At 43.7% G+C, this 12,500-nt stretch overlaps 1 long non-coding RNA gene across 1 annotated transcript in view; it reads left to right on the top strand.

The window, feature by feature from the left end:
- Positions 1–3,114: 3,114 nt before the first annotated feature.
- LOC139580360 (uncharacterized) overlaps positions 3,115–12,500 on the top strand; it is a 212,084-nt gene continuing 202,698 nt past the window's right edge. The window contains exon 1 of the long non-coding RNA XR_011676024.1: positions 3,115–3,312. This is a non-coding gene — a long non-coding RNA (uncharacterized lncRNA). The remainder of the gene's footprint in view (positions 3,313–12,500) is intronic.

Genomic DNA, 12,500 nt, shown 5'->3' with positions numbered 1-12,500 from the left:
TATACACACACACACACACACACACCTCACTATACACACACACACACACACACACACACACACACACACACACACACACACACACACACACACACACACACACACACACACACACTACGCACTATACACATACACACTACGCACTATACACTCACACACAGAAACACATGTACACACTGTGGCAGGCACTGAGCAGGGAGAGAGAGAGCGAGAGAGCGAGAGGGAGAGAGAGAGAGAGAGAGAGAGAGAGAGAGAGAGAGAGAGAGAGAGAGAGAGAGACAGAGAGAGAGGGAGAGAGAGAGCGAGAGGGAAACCAATTAGAAATTAAAGAAAAATTTAACACCTTGAATCAGTCATTAAAAACAACCAAAATCCATTAGATTACCCAATAACCCAACAAGAACTAAATGAAAAGCTCAAATCTATTAAATCAAAGAAGGCTTGTTGTCTAGACAACATCAGAAATGAAATGCTGAAAAACAGCACACCTGAGTTGGAAAATGCTGTGCTTAAATTGTTCAACATGGTTTTAACTTCTGGCTGCTTCCCTGATGTCTGGAACCAGGGGCTCATCTCCTCTATCCACAAAAGTGGAGACAAATCAGACCCCAATATTTACAGGGGAATTTGCGTAAACAGTAACTTGGGAAAAGTTTTTAGCATTTTTAATTCAAGAATTCAAACCTTTCTTCAAGAAAAAAATGTAATAACTAAATGTCAAATTGGCTTTCTCCCTAACCATCGCACTACTGACCATATATACCTTACACACACTAATTAATAAACACGTCCACCAAAAAAAAGAGGGCAAAATCTTTGCTTGCTTTATTGACTTTAAAAAAGCATTTGATTCTATTTGGCACGAAGGGCTATTCTACAAAATTCTACAAAGTGGGCTTGGTGGTAAGGTGTATGACTTAATAAAATGTATGTACACAGAAAACAAGTGTGCAATACAAATCAAAAACTAAAGAACAGAATTATTTTCACAACGTCGAGGTGTGAGACAAGGCTGCAGTTTGAGTCCAAATCTTTTCAACATTTATATCAATGAATTAGCAGACATGTTGGACCATTCTCCAGCCCCAGGACTCACACTATTTGACACAGAGGTGAAATACCTGCTATTTGCTGATGACTTGGTACTTCTATCACCAACCAAAGAAGGTCTTCAACAGAACATTAATATTCTAGAGCAATATTGGCAGTAAATTTTCCAAAATCTAAAATCATTTTCCACAAAAAAAACAGATGTCAGAAACACAAATATAAATTCACTCTGAACAACACCATAATTGAACACACAAAAAATTACACCTACCTTGGTCCGCAGAGCATTGTATGCAATAAAAATGAAATTATTCAAAATCAACATCCCAATTAGAATTTGGACCAAAATATTTGACAGTGTAATCCTACCAATAGCTCTTTACGGAAGTGAGGTTTGGGGGCGACTCATTAAACTGGACTTTAAAATGTGGGACAAACATCCAATTGAAGCCCTAATTGCGGAATACTGTCGGAAAATCCTACAAGTCCAGAGAAATACACCAACTAATGCATGTAGGGCAGAATTGGGCCGCTTTCCAGTAATAATGAAAATACAGAAAATATCATAAAAATTTTGGCTACATCTAAATTCAAGTCCAAATTCGAGTCTGCAATTTAAAGCACTTCAAACCCAAGAGCTGAGCCCAGAAACGAGCCCTCTCAGTCAGCTGGTGTTGGACCTAACCAACCAAGCTGACACCAGCACTGCTTCAAAAGAAAGAATTCCAATAAACAAAATCATGAACCAATCAAAGGATTCATATACTACATTGGAAAAACGAAACAAAATCCCAAAGCCGACTAAATTGCTATCTGACCCTAAACAGAGAATATGAATTGGCTGATTATCTCTACTCTGTCAGAGATACGAAGCAGACACAGATCCTTACCAAGTACAGGCTGAGTGACCACCAATTGGCAATAGAAACGAGCAGACATAAAAAGACATGGCTACCCAAAGAGGAAGTATGTGGTCACTGCACGACAGCGGAGGTAGAAACAGAGATGCACTTTCTCCTCTACTGTGATAAATATTCCTCACCAATAGATTCATTATTCACAGAAATGACTACATTTATTCCAAATTTTAACTTATTAAACCCAGAGGAAAAACTAAAAATACTCATGATCGAAGGAGCAATGGCTCCTCTTGTAGCCAAATATGTATTTGCCTGCCATAGCCTAAGGGACACTGAATAATAACATCTGCATAGTAAACAGTAACTTACTTATTATGACTGTTATTGTTATTACTATTATTATTATTACTATTATTATTGTTGTTTATCATTCCAAGTAGTAGTGGTATGGGTGGTAATGGTAATGATAGCAGTTTAGTGATGGTGGTGGTAGTAGTGGTAATGATGATAGTAGTTGTAGTATCAATCAATCAATCAAGTTTATTTTATATAGCCCTTCGTACATCAGCTGATATCTCAAAGTGCTGTACAGAAACCCAGCCTAAAACCCCAAACAGCAAGCAATGCAGGTGTAGAAGCACGGTGGCTAGGAAAAACTCCCTAGAAAGGCCAAAACCTAGGAAGAAACCTAGAGAGGAACCAGGCTATGAGGGGTGGCCAGTCCTCTTCTAGTACTGATGTAATTTAGTTATAAGTTAGTTATAGTTTAATTTTCCATTTATATTTTTATATTTATTACATTACATTCAACTATTGACTGTTACCATTTTATTGTTATTATTTTTGTATTTAATTTTGTATTATTATTTACTGCCATTTTATATTATTATTTGTTATTGTTTATAATTTTATTACAATGTATACATTGTTGCTTTGGCAATGTTGACACAATGTTTTTCATGCCAATAAAGCAGCTTGAATTTGAATTTGAAAGAGAGGGGGGAGAGAGAGAGAGCGATAGAGAGAGAGAGATACAGAGAGAGAGGGAGAGAGCGAGAGGGAAAGAGAGAGAGAGAGAAAGAGAGGGAGGGAGAAAGAGAGAGGGAGAGAGAGAGAGGGAGAGAGAGAGAGGGAGAGAGAGAGAGAGGGAGAGAGAGAGCGAGAGAGAGGGAGAGAGAGGGGGGAGAGAGGGAGGGAGGGAGACTGACAGACTGACTGCCATTCCTCAGAGAGAGTCCATTTTGAACTCCGGCCAGATGGTGGCAGCTGGCCAGCCAGCCAGCCAGCCAGCCAGCCAGCCAGCCAGGCTGTTGCTGTTGCTAGGAAAGCTGGGACCTGCACTGCACAAAGAGCAACAACAAATGCAGAGGGAAGGAAAGAAAGAAGAGATGGAAAAACGGAGGTAAGTTGGGAAGTGAAAGGAGATTATGTATTTTTCTTATTTTGAATTGAAACAGTGATGAATTCCAACAGTGATGAATACCAACAGTGACGAATACCAACAGTGATGAATACCAACAGTGATGCAGCAGTGAACGATGTTGCTGTTTAGAGTTGAAGTTTTGACCAAAGTCAGTGTTATAGCATCAGAAATGGAGGCCTGGTGTATTGCGTGCGTGCGTGCGTGCGTGCGTGCGTGTGTGTGTGTGTGTGTGTGTGTGTGTGTGTGTATGTGAAGGACATGGTGCTAAAGATGATTGACTGTAATTGAATGGGGAGGTGTGTGTGTGGTATCTGTGCGTTGGCCCAGTTAGCCCCTGTCCCTTCCCCCTTCCCCCATCCCTCCTCGCCCCTTGGTTGACATTACAGTAATCCCTCGTTTATCGCGGGGGTTACGTTCCGAAAATGACCCGCGATAAGTGAAATCCGCGAAATAGAAAACTTTTTTTTTTTTTACAATTAGCAACTATTACATGTATACAAATACAGTGACTCACGTGTAGGCCGTTTCGTCGACATTATGGGTTTAGGAGATGTTCGAAATTACAAGATAATTTGGCCAACTTAATGTAAATTTGCCAAGCTGTTTTATGTACGTACACATAACTGCACGAGACGACAAAATGATAGCACAATTCGTAGCATGTTTTGATACAAGAAGCGGGAGTGAGTTTTTAGCGAATCAGAATGCAGAGCACAATGCACCAAAAAAAAAAAAAAATTGCATTATGAAAATCCGCGAAATAGCGAATCCGCGATAAGTGAACCGCGAAGTGGCGAGGGATCACTGTATCTCTCTTTCTTGCTCGCCCCTCAACCTCTACACCCTCCTTTTTCTCCCCCTCAACCTCTACACCCTCTTTGTGTCCCCCTCAACCTCTACACCCTCCTCTTCTCCCCCTTAACCTCTACACCCTCCTTTTTCTCCCCCTCAACCTCTACACCCTCCTTGTCTCCCCCTCAACCTATACACCCTCCTTTTCTCCCCCTCAACCTCTACACCCTCCTTTTCTCCCCCTCAACCTCTACACCCTCCTTTTTCTCCCCCTCAACCTCTACACCCTCCTTGTCTCCCCCTCAACCTCTACACCCTCCTTGTCTCCCCCTCAACCTCTACACCCTCTTTTTTTTCCCCCTCAACCTCTACACCCTCCTTTTCTCCCCCTCTACCTCTACACCCTCCTTGTCTCCCCCTCTACCTCTACACCCTCCTTGTCTCCCCCTCAACATCTACACCCCCCTTTTCTCCCCCTCAACCTCTACACCCTCCTTTTCTCCCCCTCAACCTCTACACCCTCCTTGTCTCCCCCTCAACCTCTACACCCTCCTTGTCTCCCCCTCAACCTCTACACCCTCATTTTCTCCCCCTCAACCTCTACACCCTCCTTTTCTCCCCCTCAACCTCTACACCCTCCTTGTCTCCCCCTCAACCTCTACACCCTCCTTGTCTCCCCCTCAACCTCTACACCCTCCTTGTCTCCCCCTCAACCTCTACACCCTCCTTTTCTCCCCCTCAACCTCTACACCCTCCTTTTCTCCCCCTCAACCTCTACACCCTCCTTTTCTCCCCCTCAACCTCTACACCCTCCTTGTCTCCCCCTCAACCTCTACACCCTCCTTGTCTCCCCCTCAACCTCTACACCCTCCTTTTCTCCCCCTCAACCTCTACACCCTCCTTGTCTCCCCCTCAACCTCCACACCCTCCTTTTCTCCCACTCAACCTCTACACCCTCCTTGTTTCCCCCTCAACCTCTACACCCTCCTTGTCTCCCCCTCAACCTCTACACCCTCCTTTTCTCCCCCTCATCCTCTACACCCTCCTTTTCTCCCCCTCATCCTCTACACCCTCCTTTTCTCCCCCTCAACCTATACACCCTCCTTTTCTCCCCCTCAACCTCTACACCCTCCTTTTCTCCCCCTCTATTCCTTCCCTGCCCCCCCCCCCCCCCTCTCTCTCTCTATCCCTCACACACACACACAGTCTGCAGCACAGCATACCACGGTCTTGTTTTTCTTACCACTGAGTAGTGTGCCCCGCAATGTGATCTCCACTGCTTGACACGGCGTCCATGATGCCGCATTGAATTAACCTACACTTCTTCTGCAGCCCGGATTTATCCAATACAACACGCTCATAATGAAGAGACCTGATCTAAAGCCATTTACCGTACATCCAGGAAACAAACTCTACTTTCTCATTAAGCTTGATCCCAATAAAACTGGTAGCACTGTAATTGGCGAAATGAAAAAGACGACGTGTGTGAAACAATTGAGTGTGAAACGGCCTGTTAATGACTTGGTGCAGATGGTCAGGAGTAACCCTGGGATATAAAAGACCCTTCATCGTGCCAACCAGTCTGATAGGGAGAACTCACTGCCCAATGAGAAAGGAGCTACACCACTGTTAGGTCATGCTCCCTCTCACAGAGATAGAACCCTTCCCATCCCAGACATCTCTCTGACACACCCAACATGTCTCCTATGGTAACCACACCCAGGTAGACCTGGGTTCAAATAGGATTTGAAATGCATCGAATACGTTGGTTTTAACCTGCCTGGAGGGATGTGTTTTGTGTTATGCCAGCCAAACTCAGGCAAGCCCTTCTAGAGTGTTTGAAAGATTTGAAATACCATTTGAACCCATGTCTGAACCCAGGCTATTGAGTCTGCCTCAACAGCCCTGTAACGTGAAATGTTGCCACACTCTGATAACACCGGCATATTGCAGATAGATAGCATTCAATGGTAGCTGTGTCTCTTTGCCCTTACTGCAGCGGGGGAAGCAGGGATGAACTACAGTCACTGTAGCATAATGTCTATGTAAGCAAAGAGGAAGGGGGGGGAGGACGGAAGGAGGGAGGCATGGAGACGGGGCGGACAAAAAAAAGTGCAAAACTAGCTGCTGGCACATCACATCACACACGCACACGCACACACACACGCACACGCACACGCACACGCACACGCACACGCACACGCACACACACACACACACACACACACACACACACACACACACACACACACACACACACACACACACACACACACACACACACACACACACACACACAGTTGCTCCACCAGCCCCTATAATTTGCTGCCAAAAAGCAAAGGGAGAAGCTCTCCCCGCCACTAACTGACACCTCGTCAGCCAGCCAGCAGGCTGATTAGCACAGAGGTGACTGCGGCTGACGCTCTGCTCTGTCCTCCTTTCCTCTTCTGCTGCTTACAGGACACACACCCATACTGTCCTCACCCTGACCTTCAGGCATAAAGGGAGTCCTCTCCACTCTGCCACTGTCCTTCCTCATAGCCGATGAGGGATCACGAGTCTGAAGGCAGGGGATGGAGGGAGGGAAGCGGGGGGGGGGGGAAACTGACAGCTTCTCCCTTTGTCTGCAGGTGATCGGTTACAGTGTTGGTTCCCAACGATATGTCATCCCCATTGCATTTACAGTACCTTCACAACGTATTCATACCCCTTGACTTAGTCCACATTTTGCTGTGTTACAGCCTGAATTCAAAATGGATTCAATATTTTTTTTTCTCGCCCATCTACACACAATACCCCATGACAAAGTGAAAACATGTTTTTAGAAATTTTAGCAAATTAATTGAAAATGAAATACAGAAATATCTAATTTACATAAGTATTCACACCCCTTTTCTATGACACTCCAAATTGAGCTCCGGTGCATCTTTTGATCATCAAATCAAATCAAGTTTATTTTATATAGCCCTTCGTACATCAGCTAATATCTCGAAGTGCTGTACAGACACCCAGCCTAAAACCCCAAACAGCAAGCAATGCAGGTGTAGAAGCAGGTGTAGAAGTGTGTGTGTGTCATCCTTGATATGCTGCTGAAACTTGATTGGAGTCCAACTTGTGGCCGATTCAATGGTTTGGACATGATTTAGAAAGAAGCACACTTGTCTATATAAGGTCCCACAGTTGACAGTGCATGTCCGGGCAGAGACTATACCATGAAGGAACTGTAGATATCTGAGATAGAATTGTTGCATATATATATCTGGGGAAGGGTGTAAAACAAGTTCTAGAGTGTTGAGAGTTTCCAAGAGCACAACCATATGGAACTACCCAGACTGATGTAAATTAGATATTTTATTTATTTTATTTTCAATAAATTTGCTAAAATTTCTAAAAATGTGTTTTCACTTTGTCACGATGGAGTGTTGTGTGTAGAAGGGTAAGAAAAAAATCAATATTTAATATATTTTTTAATTCAGGCTGTAACACAACAACATGTGGAATAGTTCAACTTAGTGACGGTGTACGAATACTTTCTGAAGTATCACGTGTCCTCCCTCTCCGGCCTCTAGGTCACCAGGCTGCTCTTTATGGCGCACACCTGTCACCATCGTTACGCTCACCTGCGTGTCATCAGACTCACCTGGACTCCATCACCTCCCTGATTACCTTCCCTATATCTGTCACTCCCTTTGGTTCCTTCCCTATATCTGTCACTCCCTTTGGTTCCTTCCCTATATATGTCACTCCCTTTGGTTCCTTCCCTATATCTGTCACTCCCTTTGGTTCCTTCCCTATATATGTCACTCCCTTTGGTTCCTTCCCTATATCTGTCCCTCCCGTTGGTTCCTTCCCTATATATGTCACTCCCTTTGGTTCCTTCCCTATATCTGTCACTCCCTTTGGTTCCTGCCTGATATCTGTCACTCCCTTTGGTTCCTTCCCTATATCTGTCACTCCCTTTGGTTCCTTCTCTATATCTGTCACTCCCTTTGGTTCCTTCCCTATATCTGTCACTCCCTTTGGTTCCTTCCCTATATCTGTCACCCCCTTTGGTTCCTGCCTGATATATGTCACTCCCTTTGGTTCCTGCCTGATATCTGTCACTCCCTTTGGTTCCTTCCCTATATATGTCACTCCCGTTGGTTCCTTCTCTATATATGTCACTCCCTTTGGTTCCGTCCCTATATATGTCACTCCCTTTGGTTCCTTCCCTATATATGTCACTCCCTTTGGTTCCTTCCCTATATCTGTCACTCCCTTTGGTTCCTTCCCTATATCTGTCACTCCCTTTGGTTCCTTCTCTATATATGTCACTCCCTTTGGTTCCTTCCCTATATATGTCACTCCCTTTGGTTCCTTCCCTATATATGTCACTCCCTTTGGTTCCTTCCCTATATCTGTCACTCCCTTTGGTTCCTTCTCTATATATGTCACTCCCTTTGGTTCCTTCCCTATATATGTCACTCCCTTTGGTTCCTTCCCTATATCTGTCACTCCCTTTGGTTCCTTCCCTATATATGTCACTCCCTTTGGTTCCTTCCCTATATCTGTCACTCCCTTTGGTTCCTTCTCTATATATGTCACTCCCTTTGGTTCCTTCCCTATATATGTCACTCCCTTTGGTTCCTTCCCTATATATGTCACTCCCTTTGGTTCCTTCCCTATATCTGTCACTCCCTTTGGTTCCTTCTCTATATATGTCACTACCTTTGGTTCCTTCCCTATATATGTCACTCCCTTTGGTTCCTTCCCTATATATGTCCCTCCCTTTGGTTCCTTCCCTATATATGTCACTCCCTTTGGTTCCTTCCCTATATCTGTCACTCCCTTTGGTTCCTTCTCTATATATGTCACTCCCTTTGGTTCCTTCCCTATATATGTCACTACCTTTGGTTCCTTCCCTATATATGTCACTCCCTTTGGTTCCTTCCCTATATATGTCCCTCCCTTTGGTTCCTTCCCTATATATGTCCCTCCCTTTGGTTCCTTCCCTATATCTGTCACTCCCTTTGGTTCCTTCCCTATATCTGTCACTCCCTTTGGTTCCTTCTCTATATATGTCACTCCCTTTGGTTCCTTCCCTATATATGTCACTCCCTTTGGTTCCTTCCCTATATATGTCACTCCCTTTGGTTCCTTCCCTATATCTGTCACTCCCTTTGGTTCCTTCTCTATATATGTCACTACCTTTGGTTCCTTCCCTATATATGTCACTCCCTTTGGTTCCTTCCTTATATATGTCCCTCCCTTTGGTTCCTTCCCTATATATGTCACTCCCTTTGGTTCCTTCCCTATATCTGTCACTCCCTTTGGTTCCTTCTCTATATATGTCACTCCCTTTGGTTCCTTCCCTATATATGTCACTCCCTTTGGTTCCTTCCCTATATGTGTCACTACCTTTGGTTCCTTCCCTATATATGTCACTCCCTTTGGTTCCTTCCCTATATATGTCCCTCCCTTTGGTTCCTTCCCTATATATGTCCCTCCCTTTGGTTCCTTCCCTATATATGTCCCTCCCTTTGGTTCCTTCCCTATATCTGTCACTCCCTTTGGTTCCTTCCCTATATCTGTCACTCCCTTTGGTTCCTTCCCTATATATGTCCCTCCCTTTGGTTCCTTCCCTATATATGTCACTCTCTTTGGTTCCTTCCCTATATATGTCCCTCCCTTTGGTTCCTTCCCTATATATGTCCCTCCCTTTGGTTCCTTCCCTATATATGTCCCTCCCTTTGGTTCCTTCCCTATATATGTCACTCCCTTTGGTTCCTTCCCTATATCTGTCACTCCCTTTGGTTCCTTCCCTATATCTGTCACTCCCTTTGGTTCCTTCCCTATATCTGTCACTCCCTTTGGTTCCTTCCCTATATCTGTCACTCCCTTTGGTTCCTTCCCTATATCTGTCACTCCCTTTGGTTCCTTCCCTATATCTGTCACTCCCTTTGGTCCTTCCCTATATCTGTCACTCCCTTTGGTTCCTTCCCTATATCTGTCACTCCCTTTGGTTCCTTCCCTATATATGTCCCTCCCTTTGGTTCCTTCCCTATATATGTCACTCTCTTTGGTTCCTTCCCTATATATGTCCCTCCCTTTGGTTCCTTCCCTATATATGTCCCTCCCTTTGGTTCCTTCCCTATATCTGTCACTCCCTTTGGTTCCTTCCCTATATATGTCCCTCCCTTTGGTTCCTTCCCTATATCTGTCACTCCCTTTGGTTCCTTCCCTATATCTGTCACTCCCTTTGGTTCCTTCCCTATATCTGTCACTCCCTTTGGTTCCTTCCCTATATCTGTCACTCCCTTTGGTTCCTTCCCTATATCTGTCACTCCCTTTGGTTCCTTCCCTATATCTGTCACTCCCTTTGGTTCCTTCCCTATATCTGTCACTCCCTTTGGTTCCTTCCCTATATCTGTCACTCTCTTTGGTTCCTTCCCGATTGGTTATTGGTTCTGTTACATTGTTTAGTCTGGGCGTTGTTCTTGTTTTGTATTATGTTGCATTTATTTATTATAACACTCACTCCCTGAACTTTCTTCCCGACTCTCAAGCACTTTGTGACATCTGCTGATGTAAAAAGGGGTTTATAAATACATTTGATTGATTGATTATTAAATAATGTGTAAATACAATTCATCTTGGTTAGAATCCATCCTCAAGGGATCAACATTTTATCCTTGAGTGATTTTTTTCTCTTTAGGATGTGATGGATGGTGACTGGGACAAAGGATGTTCCCTGCCAAGTTCTCTGTCCATCAGCGACCGGTCAGTAGTGCTAGCTACAGTACTTTGTCACAGTGTCTCTGTTTGTGTCCCAAATTGTACCCTATTCCCTATAAAGTGTGCTACTTTTGACCAGGATCCTCTGGGTAGTGCACGATGAAGGAGAGTAATGTAGAGTAATGACTCACTCTGTAGAGGTCTAGTGTGTAGAGTAATGACTCACTGTAGAGGTCTAGTGTGTAGAGTAATGACTCACTCTGTAGAGGTCTAGTGTGTAGAGTAATGACTCACTCTGTAGAGGTCTAGTGTGTAGAGTAATGACTCACTCTGTAGAGGTCTAGTGTGTAGAGTAATGACTCACTCTGTAGAGGTCTAGTGTGTAGAGTAATGACTCACTCTGTAGAGGTCTAGTGTGTAGAGTAATGACTCACTCTGTACAGGTCTAGTGTGTAGAGTAATGACTCACTCTGTAGAGGTCTAGTGTGTAGATTAATGACTCACTCTGTAGAGGTCTAGTGTGTAGAGTAATGACTCACTCTGTACAGGTCTAGTGTGTAAAGTAATGACTCACTCTGTAGAGGTCTAGTGTGTAGAGTAATGACTCACTCTGTAGAGGTCTAGTGTGTAGAGTAATGACTCACTCTGTACAGGTCTAGTGTGTAGAGTAATGACTCACTCTGTAGAGGTCTAGTGTGTAGAGTAATGACTCACTCTGTAGAGGTCTAGTGTGTAGAGTAATGACTCACTCTGTAGAGGTCTAGTGTGTAGAGTAATGACTCACTCTGTAGAGGTCTAGTGTGTAGAGTAATGACTCACTCTGTAGAGGTCTAGTGTGTAGAGTAATGACTCACTCTGTAGAGGTCTAGTGTGTAGAGTAATGACTCACTCTGTAGAGGTCTAGTGTGTAGAGTAATGACTCACTCTGTAGAGGTCTAGTGTGTAGAGTAATGACTCACTCTGTAGAGGTCTAGTGTGTAGAGTAATGACTCACTCTGTAGAGGTCTAGTGTGTAGAGTAATGACTCACTCTGTAGAGGTCTAGTGTGTAGAGTAATGACTCACTCTGTAGAGGTCTAGTGTGTAGATTAATGATGTGTTTTCTCTTTATCGCTATGACTCACCCATGTCTTTTGTGTGGAATGTAATTTCAAATCGCTGTCTAGCTAATCAGATGGCGTTTTATAATTTGCGAACAATCATCTGATGAAAATTAATTCATAATAGTTCAACAAAGTATTGACTCAGGGGTGTGAATACTTATGTAAATGAGATACATCTCCCTACTGGATCATATATATATATTTTTAATGGCTTTTTTTTCTCTTCTCGTTCTTGCTCGTCGCTTTCTTCCAATTATGTGATTTCAATCCCAGGCAATCATTTGATAAGGAGTGAGCCGTTTAGTGTGTTATCACTATATTATGAGCGGGTACACAGTACATTGTCGGGGTGTTAAATCAGCACCTAAAGAGTTCATTTTGACACTACTTCAGATAGCAAATGGTCCCACTCTACAGAGTGTAAAAAGTTACTCAGTAACACTTTACTTGACACCCAGCGTCATAACACGTTATGACATGGTCATAACCATGGCGTAATATGTCATAACAGCTGTCATAACCTGGCATAATATGGACATAACACTGTCATAACCTGTCA

Source organism: Salvelinus alpinus, chromosome 7, assembly GCF_045679555.1.
Source record: "Salvelinus alpinus chromosome 7, SLU_Salpinus.1, whole genome shotgun sequence".
Taxonomy (NCBI): domain Eukaryota; kingdom Metazoa; phylum Chordata; class Actinopteri; order Salmoniformes; family Salmonidae; genus Salvelinus; species Salvelinus alpinus.
This window is presented reverse-complemented; position numbering and strand designations above follow the sequence as displayed.